The sequence below is a fragment of the Mirounga leonina genome, unplaced genomic scaffold (assembly GCF_011800145.1).
Source record: "Mirounga leonina isolate KUSES-001 unplaced genomic scaffold, KU_Mleo_1.0 Mir_94, whole genome shotgun sequence".
Classification (NCBI taxonomy): domain Eukaryota; kingdom Metazoa; phylum Chordata; class Mammalia; order Carnivora; family Phocidae; genus Mirounga; species Mirounga leonina.
The window spans coordinates 5,221,363-5,245,418 of NW_023270855.1; the positions used below are offsets into that span (position 1 = coordinate 5,221,363).

At 39.2% G+C, this 24,056-nt stretch overlaps 1 protein-coding gene across 3 annotated transcripts in view; it reads left to right on the forward strand.

The window, feature by feature from the left end:
* Positions 1 to 24,056, forward strand: part of TMCC1 (transmembrane and coiled-coil domain family 1) — a 251,085-nt gene that overhangs the window by 4,550 nt on the left and 222,479 nt on the right. Inside the window, exon 1 of one of the 3 annotated variants that reach the window (XM_034996434.1) lies at positions 6,450 to 7,770. The exons of the other annotated variants lie outside the window; for them this stretch is intronic. The gene's annotated coding sequence lies outside the window, so the exon portion shown is untranslated. Of the gene's footprint in view, positions 1 to 6,449; positions 7,771 to 24,056 lie in introns of those variants that run through there. 3 annotated transcript variants of the gene reach the window in all.

Genomic DNA, 24,056 nt, shown 5'->3' on the forward strand with positions numbered 1-24,056 from the left:
TAAAATAAACTTTTTCTTTTTTTAAGAACAGTGTTATATTCACTGCATTATTGTGAAGATAGTGCAGAGTTCCTTTCTATCCCACACCCAATTTCCCTAATTATTAACATCTTATATTAGTGTGGTAAATTTGTCACAAGTAATGAACCAATACTGATACAGTATTACTAAGTCTATACTCAGAGTTCCACAGTTTTCCCTTAATGTCAAGGGGAGGTGGGGGGGGGGGAGAGGGAGAGAGAGAATCCTAAGCAGGCTCTGAGCTCAGTGCAGAGCCCAATGTGGAGCTTGATCTCACAACCCTGAGATCATGACCTGAGCTGAAATCAAGAGTCGGATGCTTAACTGACTGTCACATTAAGGTGCCTCCCCTTAATGTCCCTTTTTGTGTTCCAGGATCCCATTCAGGATGCCACATTATATTTCATAGTTATGTCTTCTCAGCCCCTCTTGGTTCTGACAATTTCTCAGACTTTCCTTGTTTTTAATGGCCTTGGCAGTTTCAGAGATAATTGATTAGGTATTTTGGTAGAATGTCCTTCAATTGGTACTTGTCTGATGCTTTTCTGATGGTTAGACTGATGTAATGTGATTTTGGAAAGACCACAGAGGTAAATTGTCATTCTCATCACAAATCAAGAGTACATACTAGTGATATCACTTGCCAATGTTGATGTTAACCTTGATCACCCAGTTTGTGGTAGTGTTTGTTTTCTCAACTGTAAGTTACCCTTTTGTTCCTCCCTCTCTGTGCCATGCTCTGGAAAAAAGTTACTGTGTGACGCCTTAATGAGTGATGAGTTATGCTTAATGAGTGATGAGTTATGCTCCACCTCAAGGGTAGAGTATCTACATAAATTTTGTTGCTCAAGTTGTTTGAGGTTTGGCTGTTGGGAACTCTTTCACTTGGCTTCTGTATCCCTTCCCTTTGACATACTCCCACAGTTATGTGTGAATGAGCACTTTCTTTCTGGAAACATACAATGCTCCAGGCTCATCTTTTATATATCATGTTCCAGTCCAATAGTCAGCCATTTTTCTAAGGAGCCCTAGTTCCTTTTTTTTGGGAAATGGTATTAGAAACTAAGATTTTGGGTGCTAGATGTGCTAGTTGCTACTTGAGTATTGTTACTTCTAGGCCATCTGAGTGACAGAACAAAGAGATAAATGTGTATAAATTAAGCTGTGTATATACACATCTGTAAATCTTTATGTAACCATTTGTCTATATTAAACTAAACATGAATTCATACTGATGTTTCCAACTCTAATTCCTTATCACTTGGATCATTCTAACCACCTCCACTTCAGTCAGAAACCTGGCTCCCATGCTCTGCTATCCATTTATATAATTCTCCAATTCCAGTATACATTTGAAGTGGTTTCAGAATTGTTAATCTGTGTACCTGTGGGAAACAACTTTATCGACTAGAACACAGTGCTTATTGATAGTTCCTTTTGCCTTTAGTCTTACAGACTCTCCTTATTTCTAGCATTACTTGGTCAGCATTTTATCTGCTTTGTGAGGTTGTTTCATATTTGTAATAGATTTAGATTGTTTTGTCACATTCTGCATTCTATGCTGAGATCCCTTTACATCTTAAAGGATTATTTAAAAATTTGCATACATTGGGGCACGTGGGTGGCTCAGTCATTAGGTGTCTGCCTTTGGCTCAGGTCATGATCCCGGGGTCCTGGGATTGGCCCCAAGTCCGGCTCCCTGCTCCGCGGGAAGCCTGCTTCTCCCTCTCCCCCTCCTTGTGTTCCCTTTCGCTGTGTCTCTGTCAAATAAATAAATAAAATCTTTTTAAAAAATGTGCATACATTAAGGCTTATTCTCTGTGCTTTAAAACAGAACGGGTTTTGACAACTTTTAATATCTTATATTCACCATTATGGTGTCCTGTAGTTTCATTGCTCTAAAAAATTTGTCGCTCACCTATTTAACTCTCCTGATACCAGCCCCTGGCAACTGTTGATCTGTTTACTGTCCCTGTAGTTTTGCCTTTGCCAGAATGTCACTATTTCAAATTTTAAAAAGTATTTTGAATGATTTTTTTATGAACACAGCATTTTGTTAAGTAGTGGGAGATACAAGTACTAGACAACCAACACCTTGGAAACATTTTTTTCTATTGAGATAAAATTTGTTTAACACAATTCATCATTTTAACCATTTAAAATGTACAGTTTAGAGGCTTTTAGATACATTCACAATGTTGTGCAACCACCACTACTAACTCCAGAACAGTTTCATCGACCCAAAAAGAAACTTTGTATTAATTAAGCAGTTCCTCTTCCCATCCTCTGGCAATCACTAGACTGATTTTTGTCCCTGTGGGTTTGCTGATTTTGTAGATTTCATTTAAGTGGAATTATATAACATATGGTCTTTTATTTCTGGCTTTTGTTTAACAATGTTTTTAAGATTTATCCACGTTGTAGCATATTTCAGAACATAATTCCTTTTTGTGGATGAATAATAATCCATTGTATGGACATACCACATTTTGTTCATTTATCAGTTGATGGACATTTGAGTTGTTTTCACTTTTTGGGTATTATGAATAATGCTGCTGTGAACATTCATGGAAAGGTTTTTGTTTGAACATGTTTTAGGTTCTTTTGATAATTTTTATTTTCATATTGGAAAGGAAGTTACATTACCCAGTGGCTTATTTGGTGTAAAGTGCTGAAAGAATGCTCCTTTCTCTTGGCATGGTATTTATCAGTGAATAGTGAAATCACATAATTTTCCTGTTGTCTTTGTAAAGAATTTTGGTCCAGATCGGCAACAGTAGGTAGCCTTCCCTAGAATTCTGTTAGAGGAACATCCTGAATTATGTTGTATACCATTTAGTTATCTTTCCTAGTAGCAAGTAGTCTCTCATTGTGAAGTTGGATCAGAAGATCTGCTTGTGGTCTAAAGGAATCTCTGAGTGTATGAATTATTATTTTTTTAAAATTTTATTTATTTATTTGAGAGAGAGAATGAGACCGAGCATGAGAGGGGGGAGGGTCAAAGGGAGAAGCAGACTCCCTGCTGAGCAGGGAGCCCGATGTGGGACTCGATCCCAGGACTCCAGGATCATGACCTGAGCTGAAGGCAGTCGCTTAACCAACTGAGCCACCCAGGCGCCCTGTATGAATTATTTTTAACATTATGTATTCAGAGGGATAGTAGGCAGGATTCCCATTCTGTAATCTATTTGACATTAGTGATATTATAGAGGTTTTATTCTTATTAACCACATTCCCTCTGAGGTTTGGACTATAGTAAAGTGGCGTTAAATATTAGTGTTTTCTTTTTCCTGTTTTAGCACCCAACCCTGAAGCTTTGCGTTTTTTTTTTTTTTTTAAGATTTTAATGGAAGAATTTTTTTTTTTTAAGATTTTATTTATTTATTTGACAGAGAGAGACACAGCGAGAGAGGGAACACAAACGGGGGGAGTGGGAGAGGGAGAAGCAGGCTTCCCGCAGAGCAGGGAGCCCGATGCGGGGCTGGATCCCAGGACCCTGGGATCATGACCTGAGCCGAAGGCAGACACTTAACGACTGAGCCACCCAGGAGCCCCCAACCCTGAAGCTTTGTTTTGCAGTTATTGCTTCAACACCTTTGCTTTGATAAATTCAATTTCCTCAGCAAGACTTGGCAAAAGTGTTCTTCTTTTGCCAGTTTGGGGTAGCTTGACCAATTCATTGAAATCTAATGCTGTTTTTCATACTTCTTGAAAGCAAGGAACATTCTTTGCTAGCTTTACTTTTAAGTGACTTTGAGGTTCCCTGGAGACAAGAGAATATAGATACATTTATATATTAACCACCAACATACTTTATCCCAAGAATATCTCTGTAGGCAAGCCCCCCCCCCCCCCTTTTTTTAAAGATTTATTTATTTGACAGAGAGAGACAGCGAGAGAGGGAACACAAGCAGGGGAAGTGGGAGAGGGAGAAGCAGGCTTCCTGCGGAGCAGGGAGCCCGATGTGGGGCTGAATCCCAGGACCCTGGGATCATGACCTGAGCCAAAGGCAGACGCCTAACGACTGAGCCACCCAGGTGCCCCAGTAGGCAAGCCCTTTAAAAGTGTTTGTGTAATACAACACTGGGCTGGAACCAAGAATATTTTAATTTTACTTGTCTAAAAACTCATTATTACTGGACCAATAACTTATACCTTGGGACAGTTTTTTTGTAGAAAAGATAATATTGACTCTCTCTACAGGGATGTTGTGATAAGAAATGAGTTCTATTAATCAGGGTACTTTATTTTTTGAAGACAAGCATTTTGGAAGATAGATGTATTGTGAAAATTTTTGTTAGTGCTTTTTCCCCTATATTTTAACAATGTAGATGAATCTGTTATCTCATTATAATAAAAGCCTTTGTCAAATATTGTATCTATATTCTGTTTACTACTTCCAATGCTCTTCATTTTCCTGTGTAGTTCCAGATTTCTACTGGTACTTTTCCTTCTGAATGAAGGACTTCTTTAACATTTCTTGTAGTGCAGCTTTGCTGGTGATGAAGTTTTTCAGCTTTTGTATGTCTAAGGAAGTCTATAATTTGCCTTGATTTATAGAAGCTATTTTCACTAGATATAGAATTCTAGGTTGACAATATTTTTCTTTAAGTATTTTAAAGATGTTACCTCATTGTCTTCTGGTCCACATTGTTTCCCGTGAGAAGTCAGCTATCATTCTTTATGCCTCTGTATATAATATGTGGTGGTTTTCTTTTGGCTGCCTTCTATTTTTCCTTCAGTTTTTAAAAGTTCTGGTATAGTACATGTAACATAAAATTTACCATCTTAACCATTTTAATTGTACTGTTCAGTGGTATTTAGTACATTCCTATCATTGTGCAACTATCACAACCATCTTTTTCCAAAACTCTTCATCTTGCAGAAGTGAAATGGTACGTATTAAAAAAGCAACTCCCCATTCCCCAAGCCTCTGGTAACCACCATTTTACTTTCTGTTTGTGATTTTGACTACTTTAGGTAATTCATGTAAGTGGAATCATAACAGTATTTGTCTTTTTGTGACTGGGTTACTTCACTTAGCATAATGTCATAAAGGTTCATCCATGTTGTAATATGTGTCAGAATTCCTTTCCTTTTTGAAGCCAAATAATATTCCATTGTATGTATAGACCACATTTTGCTATCTGTTTTTCTGTCAGTGGACGTTTGTGTTGTTTCTATGTTTTAGCTATTGTGAATAGAGCTGTGAACATGAGTGTGCAAAATACCTCTTTGAGGTCCTGCTTTTAGTTCTTTTGGGTATGTACCTAGAAGTGGAATTGCTGGATCATATGATAATTATGTTTAAATTTTGAGGAATTGCCATGCTGTTTTTCACAGTAGCTCTGTTGTTTTCTCCACATTCTTGCCAACATTGTTATTTTCTGTGTGTGTGTGTTTTTTAATAGTAGCCATCCTAATGAGTATGAGATGGTATTTCATTGTGGTTTTGATTTGCATTTTCTTTTTTTTTTTTAAGATATTATTTATTTGAGAGAGAGTGCACGCAAGTGCGAGCATGAGTAGCGGGGAGGGGACAAAGGGAGAAGCAGAAACAGAAGAGAAGCAGACTCCCTGAGACCATGACCTGAGCCGAAGGTAGATGCTTAACTGACTGAGCCACCCAGGAACCCCTGATTTGCATTTTCTTTTTTTTTTAAAGATTTTATTTATTTATTTGAGAGAGAGAATGAGATAGAGCCTGAGAGGGGGGAGGGTCAGAGGGAGAAGCAAATTCTCCGCTGAGCAGGGAGCCCGATGCGGGACTCGATCTTGGGACTCCAGGATCACAACCTGAGCCCAAGGCAGTCGCTTAACCAACTGAGCCACCCAGGAGCCCCTGATTTGTATTTTCTTAATAATTAGTTATGTTGAGCATCTTCATGTACTAATTGCCATTCATATATCTTCTTTGGACGAATGTCTATTCAGGTTCTTTGTCCGTTTTTCTATTGGGTTCATTTTTTGTGGTTTGTTGAGTTGTAGGCATTCTTTCTATATTCTGGATATTAATTACTTATGAAATATATAATTTGCAAATACTTTCCTCCATTCTGTATTTCTCTGGCTGCCTTCTTTTTTTTTTTTTTAAGATTTATTTATTAATTTTAGAGAGAGGGCAAGCACATGTGTATGTAAGCAGGGGGAGGGGCAGAGAAAGAGGGAGGAGGAGAATCCTTTTTTTAAAAAAATGTTTATTTTTATTTATTTATTGGAGAGAGAGAGAGAGCGTGTGCACTAGCAGGGGGGAGGGACAGAGGGAGAAGCAGATTCCTTGACGAGCAGGGAGCCCGATGCGGAGGACTTGATCCCAGGACCCTGGGATCATTACCTGAGCTGAAGGCAGACGCTTAACCGACAGAGCCACCCAGGCACCCGAGAAAGAGAATCCTTAACCAGACTCCCTGCTGAGCATGGAGCCTGACATTGGAGCTCTATCTTCTCTGGCTGCTTTTAAGATTTTTTTTTTTCCCTTACCTCTGGATTTAAGGAAATTGATTCCAAGTATTTCTTGGTGGAGTTTTAGCTTTCTTCATTTCTTGAGCTTAGTGTTTGTTGAGCTTCTTTGATCTGTAGGTTTGTTACTTTCATCAAATTTAGAAAATTTTTGGATATTGTTTTTTTTAAATCTTCCACCTGCCAAGATTCCAATTACACATATGTTATTAAGCTCCTTGAGTTTGTCCCATAGCTCACTGATGCTGTGCCCTTTTTTCTTAGTTTTCTTGTATTCTGGGTTTCATTTTGGGTAGTTTCTATTATTATGTCTTTACATTCACAACTCTTTTCTTCTGCAATGTTTTATCTACTCTTAATCCCATTCAGTGCATTTCATTTCAGTTTACTATATATTCTATAATTTGTAGTTTGATAGAAATGCAGTGACATGGCAGGTGTCAAGAAATACTATCTTAATATGCTGCCAAAATAAAACATTCCTAATTCTGTAAGCTATCTGAAGGTATACAAAACCACCATATGTGTTAAATTAACCTTATCTCTTGGTTTCCACATTGACTTTGTTTTTCTGCCAGACCTATGTATTTTTTTCATGTTATTTTATATTTTCTTTTGACGTAGATACCTGCTGACATAGACATCTGTTCTATAATATTTGTTTTTTAAGGCACCAGAGTGCTTGGTCTGTTTGCCAAACTACTTAATATTATTTATCTGTATTTGGTTGTATGATATGAGCATCATCTTGCTATAAAAAACATGAAATAAATTTTTATACTTTGTTTTACTATACTGCTTATTTATTAGTAATCAGAGAGCTGGAAGTGTAGCTTTGTGACACTGAAGTGTACCTTTGATTGCAGCTGTCATTGATAACCCCAGTGCCACCTGGGCTTGGCCACTTCTATTACCTCCATGTGATCTTTCAATATTACTAATATCAACTTAAAACATTTTGCAGACTGACAACTGGTAATTATTTGCCAGCCAGTCATTTGCATTTAGTAGTATTTCTCCTCTTGCTCCCTGTCCCAGCAGGTATTACTTTCTCGAGGACACACCCACAGTTAGCACTTTCTTCAGATGCTCACACTTGGTGAACAGCAACTCTTGATCACAAGATTAGAAGACACAGTCTCCATCCTCCCAGGCTGGATCTCTTTTCATATGGATCTTCTGTTTCTTTGTCCTTTTAAAAAATAACTTTCTGGGAAATACTTTGGATTACAACTGTTCATCCTCATCTATGCAAAGAAAGGAAAGCTGTTGTGCTGGGATTTTGAGGAGGTATGTCTTTTTTCTTGTATTGCAAAACTGCATCACTTAGGTACTCAGAGCATTAGACAATAATGACTTAACATTGACTCTTTCCTCACTAGAACTTCATTCTTATTCATTCACTTGTTCCATCTTCCTTTCTCCCATTCTCTCTCTCTCTCTCTCTCTTTTTTTTTTAAGCAATTGTCATATAACTTAATTAGAACTTTTCTTGTTGTGTGGATATAACAGCTTGTTTCTTACATTCTTCCTGAATGTCATTGGACTCTGGGTTAGACTTACAAGTAACAGGAAGCTGTTTGAATACTTATGCCTCAAGTCGGGATTGTGACTTGGATGAACAGAGTTTGTTCTCATTCTGCATAGACACGGAAAGCTTAGTATCTTTAGGGTAATATGTAGCTGTATGATTTTGTAGTCTGGTTCAGTATCATTTGCAAGAGGAGGTACGATAGTAGAGATTTTTTTTTTTTAAGATTTTATTTAATTATTAGAGAGAGAGAGATGCAGGACTCGATCTTAGGACCCCGAGATCATGACCGGAGCCAAAGGCAAAGGCTTAACTGACTGAGCCACCCAGGTGCCCCTGATATTGGATAATTTTTAACTAAAAATTGACAGACTTCAATCCCAGTTTTGACATTGTTACTGCCATGCTTTGAGTTACAGTATGTTTGTTTTCTCATCTCCAAAATTGAGCTTATCATTACTTGCTTTACATAAACCTCATGGGATTGTTGTGGGTCAGAGGAGAAATTTTGTGTGGAAGACTATTCTATCAGTATAAAGGCTTGTTACTGCATTGCAGAGAGCTGTAGGCATCTTTCTTCTTTTTATTTTTTTTTAATTAATTTATTTTTGGGGGCGCCTGGGTGGCTCAGTCGGTTGGGCGACTGCCTTCGGCTCAGGTCATGATCCTGGAGTCCCGGGATCGAGTCCCACATCGGGCTCCCTGCTCGGCAGGGAGCCTGCTTCTCCCTCTGACCCTCCCCCCTCTCATGAGCTCTCTCTGTCTCTCATTCTGTCTCAAATAAATAAATAAAATCTTTAAAAAATAAATAGATAAATAAATAAATTAATTTTTTAAAAAGATTTTATTTATTTATTTGACACAGAGAGACACAGCGAGAGAAGGAACACAAGCAGGGGAGTGGGAGAGGGAGAAGCAGGCTTCCCGCAGAGCAGGGAGCCCAACGTGGGGCTCGATCCCAGGACCCCGGGATCATGACCCGAGCCGAAGGCAGATGCTCAGTGACTGAGCCACCCAGGTGCCCCATCTTTCTTCTTTTTAATCAGAGACTCAGTTTTTATTTCTGCAGACTTTTTGGTGGTACGGCCCTGTTATGAATCAGATTTTTACATTTCCATACTTAATCATGGATGAACAGTAGTGCTTATAGTGCCTAATTACATGGTAGGTGCTCAGTATATTTTAGAAAGTGGATTTGTTGAATGTGATGCTAAGAAAACATCAGTTTGTATGGTAAGGAACCATTTTACAAAATCTATTGGATAGTGTTTTGAAGAGAAATATCATTTGTTTATTTTATGCATTTAAAAATATTTAATGAGGGCTAACTAGGTTCTGAGCACTGGGGAAGAAAACAGATTTCTGCTTTCATAGAAGTTAATTTATGTTTTATGTGGGGAGATAGAATAAACAAGATAAAAAAATAAAAATCATTATTTTATAATAAGTTCTAATGAGAAAAGTAAAAGCAGGAAAGAAGAATAGGGCATATTGAGGGGGGAGGGATTGAGTGGTCATAGATGGCTCACAGAGAAGGTGACATTTGAGTGAAAGCTTGAAAGGTGTGAGAGAGTAAGCCATGCAGATAAATGAGTGATGACAAGTGCAAAGGTCCTGAGACAGAAACTTGCCTGGGAAATGGCAAGAATTGGAGGGGGAGAGGGGTAGGTGCTTATCTTGTGGTGCCTCAGGGAAGTAATTTCCAAACTTTAATGTGCATATGGTTTAAGTAGGTGGTGGTTGTTAAAACTCAGATTCTAATTTTGTAGGTTTGAGGTAGGGTTCATTTCTAGCATGCTCCCAGTTGCTGCTGGTGCTGTTGGTCCTTTGTAGGGCTGTAGCTTTTAGGCTAAGTGAAATGGGAAATCTTCAGAGGGTTTTGGGTAGTGGTATGACATGATCTGATTTCCATTTTGACATCATGCCTCTGGCTGCTGTGCTGGTAATAGGCTCGTGGTGGATTTGGCAAGAGGTAAGGCAAGAACACCAGTTAGGAGGCTATTGCTGTAATCCAAGTGAAAGAAGACGACAGTTTGCACTGTGGGGTGGCAGTGAATGTGGTGACACATGGTCTGGTTCTGGATATATTTTTCAAGTAGAATCAGCTGGTTATGCTGATAGATTGGATTTGTGCTCTGAAAGGAAGGAAGGAGTTAAGGACAATTCGAAGGTTTTTGCTCTAAGTTCCTGCAAGGACACCATTTATTCATATGGGAAAGACTGAAAGAGTAACAAGTTTGGAAGGGAAGAACGGGAGCTCAGTTTTGGACATAAATTATAGATGCCTACTAGACTTAGTAGAGATGTTGAGGAGGTAGCTGGTTTATGAATCTGGAATTTAGCTACTGTAGGTGTACCGCCGGGTGTTACTGACAAAAACATTATATTTAAGTCAGGAGGCAGGGTGAGGTCACCAAGGGAATGAAGAGAGATAAAGAAATTGAAAAACTTAATTAACTCTGGAGTGGACCAGAGGTTAGAGGTCTTTAGAAGTGAGGAAGATGAGGAGGAACAGTCAAAGGAGACAGCATCAGCCAGGGAAGTAGGAAGAAAGACAGGTGAGAGGGTATCCTGAAGCCAAGTGAGGAAAGTGTTGTTATCAACTGTGTTAAATACTAAACAGTTATGAGGAGGGCTGAGAAATAACCATTTCATTTAGCAGTGCGGAAATTGTTGGTAATCTTGGTAAGAATAGTTTCAGTGAGGCAATGGGAGTAAAAATCTGATTGGAGATGTTGCCTTTCCAATAGTAAAACAGTCCTAAACCCTGATGAGGTTGTATTTAGGTAAAAATCTGCAACTCCTGATAAATGTCTAGGATGGGAGAAGATTAAGATGTTTAAGTACTGTTACTAGTAACTGGTTTGATTAATTGCTCATTTAAATTGCAAAATGTGCTTTGAAATCTTTAGGGTATCCTAAACCACTGCTTCTTAGTTCTTATTTATTTTTATTTATTTATTTGACAGAGAGACACAGCGAGAGAGGGAACACAAGCAGGGGGAGTGGGAGAGGGAGAAGCAGGCTTCCCGCCAAGCAGGGAGCCTGATGTGGGCCTCGATCCCAGGACCCCGGGACCATGACCTGAGCGGAAGGCAGACGCTTAACGACTGAGCCATCCAGGCGTCCCTGCTTCTTAGTTGTTGAATTTTTATTTCATGCCTTCAGGGTTTTCAAATCATCCTTAGCAGTTATAAAAAAAGAAGAAATGTGAGGATTTGTTAGGAACCAACTGGCTCTCGGCTACTCTTTCCTAGGTTACATGGCTGAAAGACACTTTAAAAGACTAATTGGGTTGTCAAAGGGGACTGTGAGAACCTCCTTACAGTTCTCTTCCTTAGTGGAAGTGTTAATCTTTGTAGCATTTTCAACCTGATAATCTTGTGCAGACAACCAATATAGACAAGTTATGCTTAGATATAACTTACTCAGTCTTTATGGAAGACCTCTTTTTCATTTGTTTATTTAAAAAATATTTATCAAATACTTACATGAATGTTTGGTTCTGTTGTAGCTGCTGGAGATGCAATGCATTAAAGTTTTTGCCTGACTGGAGTTTATGTTCTAGTTGGAATGAAGTAGCAGATTGGGACCAAAACTTGGTGGTGGTCTCAGACTAGTACTGGTTGTCTTAAAGCTGGGTGGGCATATGGGAATCACAGAGAAATAAAATTATAGTGAATATATAACATAGAACACTATGCCACTGTTAAAAAATGACACAAATTACTTTATTTCCATTAGAATTTACTAGAATTTAAGCTCCATTAGTTTCCATGGGTAGATACAAAGTTCATAACTTAAGATAGTATTAAAGAGGGCACGTATTGAATGGAGCACTGGGTGTTATATGCAAACAATGAATCATGGAACACTACATCAAAAACTAATGATGTAATGTGTGGTGATTAACATAATAAAATAAAATTTAAAAAAAAGATATAGTCAACTGTAAATAACAGTAGCAATATCTAACAGCTGCCTAAACAGTAAAGACTCTAAATTGTCTCATGTAAATAGAAACAAGGAAATAGGTGGTTCAAGGCTAGTTTGGTAGCTTGGTAATATTTATTAGACCCAGGTTTTCCCCTCCTTAACTCTATTATCCTCAGTACATTGTGTTTTTTTTTTTTTTTTTTCCAGTTTCTCTGTGTAGTCTCATGGTTGTAGGATGGCTGCCTTAATTCTAAGCAGCACGACTAACTGCATTCAAAAACAGGAAATGGAGGGCAAAATATTTTTCTAATGGGAAGACTCGGTCATTTTAAATGGGGAGAAAATAATTCCCAGAAGTCTTCTAAACAGTGCTTCATGAACTTCAGGAGTGTATGTAAGACTGACCTAGGAAAATATAAAGTCCACAAGTAGAGATTCTGAAATCTGTAGGTTTTTAGTGGGGTCTGGGAATTTGTATCACTAATGCACTCCCGTGTGATGCTGTGAATTTGAGTAACACTGCCATATGCGTTGTCTCCTTACATTTCAGAGAGGGTCATATTGCTTTCTGCCCCTGACCCCAGGCATGTCTGGGAAAGTGATTACCTGGCAAAGAGAATATGATAGCCATAGTTGGCTTCAACTGATCATGAGTCATCTCTTGGGGTTGGGCACATTACCACTCTGAACAAATGTGAATTCTGATTAATGAGGAAGAAGGGAGAAATGGCTGTGGGGTTGACAACTAAGCATCTAGCACTTTTGCTATTATAAAAGTTGCAGTGAATATCCATGCTCCAAAGAAAAGGTAGGTGTAGTTAAAATTTTTATAGATATTTCCAAATTGTGCTCTAAAGAATTGGAATCAATTTACATTCCCATCAGCAGTCTGTGTGTTTACTTCTTTCTACTGCTAACAAATTAGATATGTTATCTACTTTGATCTTTGCTACTCTGATAGGTAAAAAAAATGTTATCACATTATAGATTTGTTTGTTATTTTTTGAAGTAGGCTCCATGCCCAGCATGGAGCCCAATGTGGGGCTTGAACTCATGACCCTGAGATCAAGACCTGAACTGATATCAAGAGTCAGATACTTAACGTACTGAGCTACCCAGGCGTTTTAATTTACTTTGCTTTTCATCTCACACCTGTCAGAATGGTTAAAATAAAAAACATAAACAACAGGTGTTGGCAAGGATGTGGAGAAAAAGGAACTCTAATGCACTGTCATTGGGAATGCAAACTGGGGTAGCCACTGTGGAAAACAATATGGAGGTTCCTGAAAAAAATTAAAAATAGAGGGGCACCTGGCTGGCTTAGTCGGTAGAGCATGGGCTCTTGATCTCTGGGTTGTGAGTTTGAGGCCCACGTTGGCTGTAGAGATTATTTAAAAAAGAAAGAAGTTAAACATATATGATCCAATAATCTTGCTACTAGGTATTTACCCCCAAAATACAAAAACACTTATTAAAAAAAAAAAAACCAAAACACTTACTCAGAGGTATACACACATCCCTGTGTTTATAGCAGCATTATTTACAATAGTTAAATTATGGAGGCAGCCCAAGTGTCCATCAATAAATGAGTGGGTAAAGATGTGATTATATAGTATATATATATGTACATATACATACAGTGGAATATTACTCAGCCATAAAAAAGAACGAAATCTTGCCATTTGCAACAGCATGATGGATCTGCAGGGTATAATGCTAAGTGAAATAAGTCAGAGAAAGACAAATACTATATGATCTCATTCATGTGAAATTTAATAAAGTGAGCAAAGGAAAAAAAGACAAGCCAACAAACAGACTCTTAACCAATGAGAACAAACTAATGGTCACCAGAGGGCAGGTGGAGGGGGATGGGTGAAATAGATAATGGGGATTAAGGAGGGCACTTGTGATGAGCAGTGGGTGATGAATGGAATTGTTGACTCACTGTATTGTACACCTGAAACTAATATAACACTGTATGTTAACTATACTAGAATTAAAATGAAATTAAGATGAAAAACTTTAATCACATAAAAAACTTACATTGCTCTTTTGAATGAGGTTGAAGATCTTTTTATCTATGTAAAAACAATTTATCTTTGCTTTTCTGTGAACTGGTTGCTCATGTTAGACTTTGGTTCTTTTTTCATTGATTAATTGCTTTTTTCACTTAGGAATTTGTAGGAGCCATTTATATAATGAAATCAGTGTATGTGTTGTAAATATCTTTTCCCAGTTTGTTGGTCTTTTAAACCTGGTTTGCTTATTTGTTTTGTTATAAAGCGCAGTGTGATTATATAGGCTTGTAAGTTCTCTTTTTGCCAAGCTTTATGGATCTGGATCTTTAATAATGGTATAATATGCATGCTTACTAAGAATTTTGTAAATGATACTGAAACTGGGAGTGTTATCTAATAGGTTGCATCAGAGAAAGTTGAGGCAATCTGAGCAGGATGAGGTATGAAAGTGACAAGATAGGTGTGATAGAAATGTAAAGTCTTAACTCCTTTAACAGAAATGATCTGGCCCAAAATAATTTTTTTCGTTTGAGAGCCACCATAGTCTAAGGTAGTTAATTGTACGAGTTGGCTGTGAAAAGAGGCTAACATTGATGCATTGATTATAGATGTACAGTGCCAAATTAAGATGTGTAGTGCTAAATTAAGAGAAGTAATAGTCCCTTTGTTCTTCTTGTACTGTCAGGTTATATCTGGAGTATTGTGTCCACTTATGGATTTTACACTTCAGTGGGACAATGATAATCTAAATTGTCCAGATGAATGTGACTAGAATATTGAGAGCTTTAGGCACCATATCTAATGAAGAACAATTGAAGAATCAGGAGCTATTTTGTTACAGAAGATAATACTTGGAAACAACTATCTAAATTATTTGAAGAATTGTGTTAAGCAAGAGGGAGCAGACTCATCATCTGTATTGGTCCAGAGGACAGACAGTGGATAGAAGCTATGTTGGAGATGAATTTCATCCCACTGTTGAGACTTTTTGCACAGTAAGACATGTCCCACAGTGGGATAGACAAAATTATGAGGTCTCTGTCATTAGAGATATTCAAGTATAGGCTGGGTGATTGTCTTCTGGAGATAAAGGTGTTTCTGCAGTTTGGACTACATGATCTTGTCCCTCCCAGCTCTTAATATTTTCTGATCTCAAGTAGACTCTCTCCTTTGTGCTAATATTGGTAACAATGAAAAGGTAATGAAAACTCTTGTTGACTTTAGTTCCTTGATAACTAAAGAAAAGACATAAAATGTTTTCCAACCAGCAAGAGAATACAATGCCCAAAAGGCAGTTTTAAAAAAGTGTATAAAGCAGAAAACTAGAATACTAGATCTGTATATGGACTATTTTTATGTTTTTGACAGCATTTCTTTTTAATTTATTTTTATTTTTTAAGATATTATTTACTCATTTGAGAGAGAGGGAGGGAGAGAGCACAAGCAGGGGGGAGAGGGAGAAGCAGGCTCCCTGCTGAGAAGAGGACATGGGGCTCCATCCCAGATCCTGGGACCCTGAGATCATGACCTGAGCTGAAGGCAGATGCACACCAGCTGAGCCACCCAGGTGCCCCTTGACAGCATTTCTTTTTCTTTTTCTTTTTCTTTTTTAAAGATTATTTATTTGACAGAGAGACACACAGCGAGAGAGGGAACACAAGCAGGGGGAGTGGGAGAGGGAGAAGCGGGCTTCCTGCTTGATGCAGGGCTCCATCCCAGGACCCTGGGATCAGGACCTGAGCCAAGGCAGACCTGAGCCGAAGGCAGACGCTTAACGACTGAGCCACCCAGGCGCCCCCTTGACAGCATTTCTTAAGGCCAGTCTGTCTGTTTCCCTCCCTCCCTCCCCCTCCCCCCACCTTTCCTTTCCTTTCCTTTTTTTCTTTCCTTTCCTTTCCTTTTTTTCTTGTTCCACAGTTCATTTGCTGAATTGGGGTAGATGATTTAACAATAGATTGTGAGATAAGGCTGGGAGAGGAATTCTTTGCTTTCCCTCCCAGGAGCCACAGTTGTGTTATGGATGCTTATAAACTTTCCCGAATAGCTTTCTGTTGGGCAAGCTGTGGTAACTACTTGTGTGTGGGTCTGAAACTGGAGATTGGCATACATACATTCTAGGAGTCCTGGGAATTTCTGGGACTTGTGGTCAGCTCCTGAGGGCTGCTTTGTTGTCCAGATGTTCAGGAAAGTGGCTGGTGGGAACTTGCTTGAAGACTGATAAAGCTGGGGGAAGGTTTGGCTCCACAAAGAGGCACAGCATTACTTTCCTCTGGCTTTTCTGTTAGTAGGTTGACTGGGGGCTGCACTGTTAGTCAAAAACCTCAAACCTGGCACCCCCCCCCCCCTTAAGACTAGTCTTTCAAGAGTATAATTTGAGACATGTTCTTAATTAACGATTGTTAGTTTATAATTTTATACTATATAATAAAAAGGAAGGGTTGCCATAGTGTAGAAGAATGCAGGGATTTGTGTTTTAAAACTAGATTTAGTTCTCTGCTACTTGCTGTGTGCAATGGGAAATTTAATGATGAGATTTAATTTTCTCATCTGCTCTTGGGGGCAGTATCTGTCTTTCAGAGTTGCATATACTGGAAAAAATTTACCCTAAGGTTAATGCCTGGCATAAAAATGGCATGAAATTATTATTATTATTATTATTTTTTAATTTATTTATTAGAGAGAGTGAGAGAGCGCAAGAGGGGGGAAGGGTTAGAGGGAGAAGCAGACTCCCCGCCGAGCAGGGAGCCCGATGTGGGACTGGAGCCCGATGTGGGACTCGATCCCGGGACTCCGGGATCATGACCTGAGCCGAAGGCAGTCGCTTAACCAACTGAGCCACCCAGGCGCCCGAAATTATTATTTTTTAAAGATTTTATTTATTTATTTGACAGAGAGAGACAGTGAGAGAGGGAACACAAGCAGGGGGAGTGGGAGAGGGAAAAGCAGGCTCCCCGCCAAGCAGGGAGCCTGATGCGGGCCTCGTTCCCAGGACCCTGGGATCATGACCTGAGCTGAAGGCAGATACTTAACGATTGAACCACCTAGGCGCCCCAAAGATTTTATTTTTTAAAGTAATCTCTACACCCAACGTGGGGCTCAAACTCAGAACCCTGAGATCAGGAGTCACATGCTCCACTGATTGAGCCAGCCAGGCGCCTCAGATGACATAATTTTTTTTGTTTTAAGTAGAGGTTTTCTCTTTTATTTCATTTATTTTTTATTATTTATTAGAGGGAGCACAGAAGGAGAGTGAGAGGGAGAAGACGCAGGGCCTGATCCCAGGACCCTGAGATTATGACCTGAGCCGAAGGCAGATGATTGACCAGCTGAGCCACCCTGATGCCCCATGACATAAAAGTATTACTAATTATTATTAGTAGCAGCTATTCTGACAGCATTACTTAATTTTTTGAGTCTTCTATTTATACACGTCCAGCAAGGTAAACTGGGAGATGGTATCAACAAATCCATTTGTATCTTTAAGTTTTATAAATATACACTGGAGGTGTCTGCCTTCAGCTCGGGTCATGATCCCAGAGTCCTGGGATCAAGTCCTGCATCGGGCTCCTTGCTCAGTGGGGAGCCTGCTTCTCCCTCTGCCTGCCTCTCTGCTTGCGCGCTCTCTCTCTGACAAATAAATAAATAAAATCTTTAAAAAAAATATATACACTGGAATTAATAACTACTTGTGTGTGGGTTTTTCCACACCACAGCCAGTTCTCCAATTCTGACACCAGTCCAACATTTGAATTCAGTTCTGACACTGTGTACCTGGAGTTAAAAGTGTCAGGTCCTACAAGTTAAAGGTCTCAGTTCCACAAGACTGCCCCCATTGTAGACACCAGTTGCAAGTCCTGGGCCACCTGTACTTCTTTCTAACTTTGCAAAAAATTCTGGGGTTTCCATGATCCCTCCTTAAATTAAGTAATTTGCTGGGATGACTCACAGAACTTGGAAAAAGCACTTTACCTATGTTTAAAGGCTTAAAAAGAATGCAGCTCAAAAAACAGCCAAGTGGAGAGGATGCACAGGGTAAGTATGGGGAGTTTCCCTGCCTTCTCTGTACCTCATTGTGTTCACTCACTCAGAAGCTCTCTGAACCCTGTTGTTGAGGGGTTTTTGAGAAGGTTCTGGTACCTAGGAATGATTGGTTAAATCATTGGCATTGGTAATTAACTTATTCACCAGCTTCTCCCTTTCCCCATATTGAGGGATGGGGCCTGAAAGTTTCAACCCTCAAATCATGTGGTTGGTCCCTCTGACACCAGTTCCCATCTTGAGCTATGAAGGGGTCCACCAAGAGTCACCTCGTTAGCATAAACTGCTGTGTGGTTGAAAGAGACTTGTTATGAATAACAAAAGACACTCCTATCATGAAATTCCAAGGGTTTTAGGAATTCTTTGCCTGGAATGAGGGACAAAATCCAGATACAGTTGACCCTCAGACAACATGGGTGTAAACTTAATGCAGGTCCGCTTACACATGGGATTTTTTTTTTTTTTTGATAAAAACATAGTACTATAAATGTACTTTTTCTTATGATTTTCTTAGTATTTCCTTTTCTCTAGCTTACTTTATCTTAAGAATACAGTATATAATGCATATAACGTACACAATATGTGTTAATCACAGTTTATGTTGTTGGTAAGGCTTCCAGTCAACAGTAGGCTATTAGTAGTTAAGTTCTTAGGGAGTTAAAAGTTATATGCAGATGTTTGACTCCACAGGATGTTGGCGCCCCTAACCCCCTCGTGTTCAAGGGTCAACAGTAACTAGATACTGTTTTTTAGAACAGAGGGCTAAGTTTTAGAACATTAGTGTTGAATTCCTTCTGGGTCATTGATATGTTTCTTTATTGGGCCATCGTGCCACCATTTTGATTCTTGGTAATGTAAATAGTTGTTTTGAAATCTTTAGATGAAAGGTGGCATTGAAACAGCTAAATGCTAAATGAGCTAAACTTTGAAACAGCAAAATGAGCCTGGGTGGCTCAGTCATTAAGCGTCTGCCTTCGGCTCAGGCCATGATCCCAGGATGCTGGGATCGAGCCCCGCATTGGGCTCCCCGCTCCGTGGGAAGCCTGCTTCTCCCTCTCCCTCTCCCCCTGCTTGTGTTCCCTCTCTCATTGTGTCTCTTTCTGTCAAATAAATAAATAAAATCTTAAAAAAAAAAAAAAGAGCCAAATGCCATATTCTTGAGGGGTCTTTATCAAATTCCAGTATTGTTTCTTTTTTCTGCCTAGACTTTTGTCCTCAGATGGCTGTACTCTAATCCTGTGACAAAACTAATTCTTCGGGGCGCTGGGTGGCTCAGTCGTTAAGCGACTGCCTTCGGCTCAGATCATGATCTCCAGGTCCTGGGATCGAGCCCCGCATCGGGCTCCCTGCTCAGCGGGGAGTCTGCTTGTCCCTCTCCCTCTGCCTCTCCCCACTGCTCCTACTCTGTCTCTTTCTCTCTCTCTCTCTCTGTATCTCTCTGTCTCAAATAAATAAAAAAAAAAAATTCTATAAAAAAAAAACTAATTCTTCAGTGTGATGTGACAAAAACATCATTTTTCCAACAGGAATAAGGCTCATTTTTCTTAAACTATTGGGTCATGAAATTTGGGTAGAGGTGTTTTTGATGGTCTTATTCTTTTTTTTTAATAGGAGACTACTTTCCCTTTTTTTTAAAAATGAAGATTTTTATTTATTTATTTGACAGAGAGAGTAGAAGTAGGCAGAGGGAGAGGAAGAAGCAGGCTCCCTACTGAGCAGGGAGCCCGATGTGGGACTCGATCCCAGGACCCTGGGATCATGACCTGAGCCGAAGGCAGCCGCTTAACTGACTGAGCCACCCAGGCGCCCCGGTCTTACTCTTTTTAATGGTAAATAGTCAGGACAGGAAAGGTAATTTGTGTGAAATTTTAAATTCTTTCCTACTTTAAAGTTTTTTTTCCCTCCTTTGCCTGCTTACTTTAACTTAAAATGCTTTTTAGAGATGTGGACACCATCTTGTCCTAATACAGAAATTTCCTTAGAATGTAAGCCTTAATTAATGTTTTATTAAGACTACTTTTTTTAATTTTTAAATTTTATTTTTTTAATATTTTCTTTTTGAAGATTTTATTTATTTGACAGAGAGAGACACAGCGAGAGAGGGAGCACAAGCAGAGGGAGTGGGAGAGGGAGAAATAGGCTTCCCACAGAGCAGGGAGCCCGATGCGGGGCTCTATCCCAGGACCCTGGGATCATGACCTGAGCCAAAGGCAGACGCTTAACGACTGAGCCACCCAGGTGCCCTTAAGTATTCCATATTTTTAGAGACTCAGGGCTCAGCTCAGCCCCGTCTATCCTCCCCACCTTCTTGAATAAAATAATTTAAAAAGAAAAAAAAAACTTGTTTATGTCATATTTTGACAAAGAATGTAAATAATACTGAAGAAGTGTACAGTATTATGATTGTCAAATTTCTAAAATGATTTTAGAGTTTAATTTCTTTTACTTTGCAAAAATGGTTTATTTTACAGTGTTTTAATAGTTAAGCTTTTTTTTTTTTTTAAGATTTTATTTATTTATTTGTGTGAGAGAGAGCGAGCACAAGCACTGGCAGTGGCAGGCAGAGGGAGAGGCAGCCTCCCCGCTGATCAGGGAGCCTGACTCAATCCCAGGACCCTGGGATCATGACCTGAGCCAAAGGCAGCCGCTTCACTGACTGAGCCACCCAGGCGTCCCTAAGCTTTTCTTTCTTGTGGTCCTAAAATAAGATGACAGATTTGGCTGTTTAAAAATTTTTGTTGATGTATTTGAGAGAAAGAGAGAGAGAGCACACAAGATGGGGGAGGGTCAGAGGGAGAAGCAGACTCCCTGCTGAGCAGGGAGCCCGATTCGGGACTCTATCCCGGGACTCCAGGATCATAACCTGAGCCAAAGGCAGTCGCTTAACCAACTGAGCCACCCAGGCGCCCCAGATTTGGCTGTTTAAAAAGTAAAATAAATTTAGCGTTAAGATAGTCTAATATCTGTTAGTAAAATGAAAACCAAAACAGTGTATTTTATTTCTGGTATATGGCAATGTGGAAGCAAAGGAAGGTTAGGAAGCCTTAAGATACAGATTCAGAGCCACCATTGAGTTAGTAAGTATGCATTGAATGCCACCTGTGTACTCAGTATTGATATGACATATCTCTTCAAGAAGTTTACTTTTTCCAGGTAGAGAGAGGAAGAAGCAGGCTCCCCTCTGAGCAGGGAGCCGGATGTGGGGCTTGATTCCAGGACCCTGCGATCATTACCTGACCTGAAGGCAGTTGCTTAACCCAGAGAGCCACCCAGGCACCCCCATGGCTAACTTTTGAAGGCCACTAATTTGTATTATGGGGATTCAAAGAAGGTAGAGAATAGGTGAGTGCTGAAGTGGTTAGGAGGATATGATCTGCAGCTTTTATTTGGATAAATGTTGGAAAAAAGGGATAAGACTGCAGGTACGAAAAATAACATGAATAAAAGCATGGAGACAAATTAGTCTTATATTTTGTGTCTCTGCATTTAAGAGACTAGCCTAACCCATTTGTTGACCTTTTGAAATTAGTTTTTAGATAAAGGCAGTTTGAGATAGGAAGGATGGATTTCTAGAGGTAGAGCTAAAACAAAGGAAATGTGGAGACCCCATCTCGTAGGTAGAATGAACTAGAGGGGGAAGAAACTTGCATAGTTGAGAACAGTTGGAAGTATCATGTTGTAATCCTGGAATAGGATGAAAAAAGTATTCAAAAATAACTTTTCCTGTCCTATTGTGAGAATAAACATCTGTAAAAACATTGTCTATTGATAAAGAGTACTCTCCCAAACATTAATTTTTTCAAAAGTTTCAAACCAAAACTTTAAAAAGTCAGTGACAAACCATTACTTTATATTAGTTTGGCAGTGGTTAATACTAAATAAACCAGTATATGAATTTTGTATTTTTATGGTAAATAATGCCAAGTGTATTGAAATTCTGATCTGGCCTGGATTTGTGAGTCCAGAATTTGTTTGTAGCAAATAGTAAAAATATAACTGTGAGCCTTTGTATGCTATTAGGAAGCAAATGAGAGTTGAAGACTCTGAAGCCTAAGGTGTTTTTATTTCATAATCTAAGTTTAAAAATCAGTGGGGCAAAAATCAGGTATCAGGGGCGCCTGGGTGGCTCAGTAAGTTAGGCATCTGCCTTTGGCTTAGGTCATGATCCCAGGGTCCTGGGATCCAGCCCCACGTCAGGCTCCCTGCTCAGCAGGGAGTCTATTTCTCGTCTCCCTTTGCCTCTCTCCTTGCTCATGCTCTCTCTCTCAAATAAATAAATAAAATCTTAAAAAAAAAATCAGGGTATCAGGGCCACCAGAAGAGTGGATGTATTTTATTTTGATCTGCCTGTCCTGCTCTTAAGAGTGTGAGAGTCAATCACAGGTTTTTGGACATTTTGCCACGATCTCTTTGCATTCCTGTATACCTATACCTCCTCTAGTTTTACTTATCTTGATTAATGGTTCATAGTTCACTTAGCCAAATAGTCTGTAAAACTTGGGGTTATCTTTAATTTCTTCCTATTCCTGGCCTTTATGTTGACCAACAGATGTGTATTTTACTTCTGAAACGTTTCTTCTTTATTGAGTCTTTAGGATGTACATTTGTTCACTGATTCATTCTTTCATTTATTCTGGCACATTTATTGAGCACCTGTTATGTACTAGGCACTGTACAAGGTATTAGAGATATAGTGGTAAATAAGATAGATCAGTTTCTTGCCCTTATAGAGCTTCTAATCCAAGCTTTCATCATTTCCCCTGCATCTCCTTTGAGTTATTGTGAAAGTCATTCTTATTTTTTCTGGTTATAAATATAATACATACTTATTTTAAGAAGTGCAAGGATTATAGAAATGTATAACGCTGAAAGTAGGAGACTGCCTCTATTCTCATCCACCAGAGATAGTGCTGAATAGAAATTTGCATTTCTCTAGGTTTTTTTTAAAACGTAGAGCCACAGCTTTTTTTTCTTTTTTTTTTAAAGGTTTTATTTATTTATTTGACAGAGAGAGAGAGACAGAGAGAGAGGGAAGCAGGGGGAGTGGAAGAGGGAGAAGCAGGCTTCCTGCTGAGCAGGGAGCCCAATGCGGGGCCCGATGCATGGCTCATTGCGGGGCTCAATGCGGGGCTGGATGCGGGGCTGGATGCGGGGCTGGATGCGGGGCTGGATCCCAGGACCCTGGGATCATGACCTGAGCCGAAGGCAGACAGACGCTTAACAACTGAGCCATCCAGGCGCCCCTAGCCACAGCTTTTCAACACATCTCTGTCTTTATGTCATTTCCTGTTCATGCATTCTAGCTGCTACCAGATACCTTGTTAAAAAGTGGAGTTGATTGTTAGTTTTTAGGTCAAAAACCCATCTTTTTCTGTCACCCACAGAATGAAGTCTAAACATCTTAGCATTGCGATTATAGCCGTTTATTTTTGGTCCCCATCAATCTTTCTTGTGTCTCCAGAAACTTGCCCAGAAGTGGCCCTTCTTACAAGTGTAAATAAAAGGTACCAAGTATGCTGCATTAGTGTCCCCCATGTGACAAATAATAATAAGGGAGACAGGTTGATATAAGTACAGTGATAGTTTATTCATCTCTGGTCTGTGTGCTTGCCCTGTTCTCACCTTGGTTACAGTAGAATAAAAAACTACAGCAGTATTCTTTTTTTAAATCTAAGTAATCTCTCCACCCATCTTGGGGCTTGAACTCTTGACTTTGAGATCAAGAGTTGCATGCTCCACTGATTGAGCCAGCCAGGTATCCCTGCTGGGTAGGGTAGAGTAAAGAAGTTGAAGCAATCTGAAATTCCATCCCACAGGAATGATTACCATTAAAGTTTTTGTAAATATCCTTCCATAAATGTCTCTTTGAAAATGTATCCACATACAGGTATATGAATATAACATAATTTTACATAAATAGGATAATATTGTAATGCTGTTTTTCTTTTGTCTCAGACATAGGTTTTGGAGACTTTTATGTCAATAAGAGACCAGTGTTTTATTTATTTATTTATTTATTTATTTATTTATTTATTTATTTATTTATTTATTTA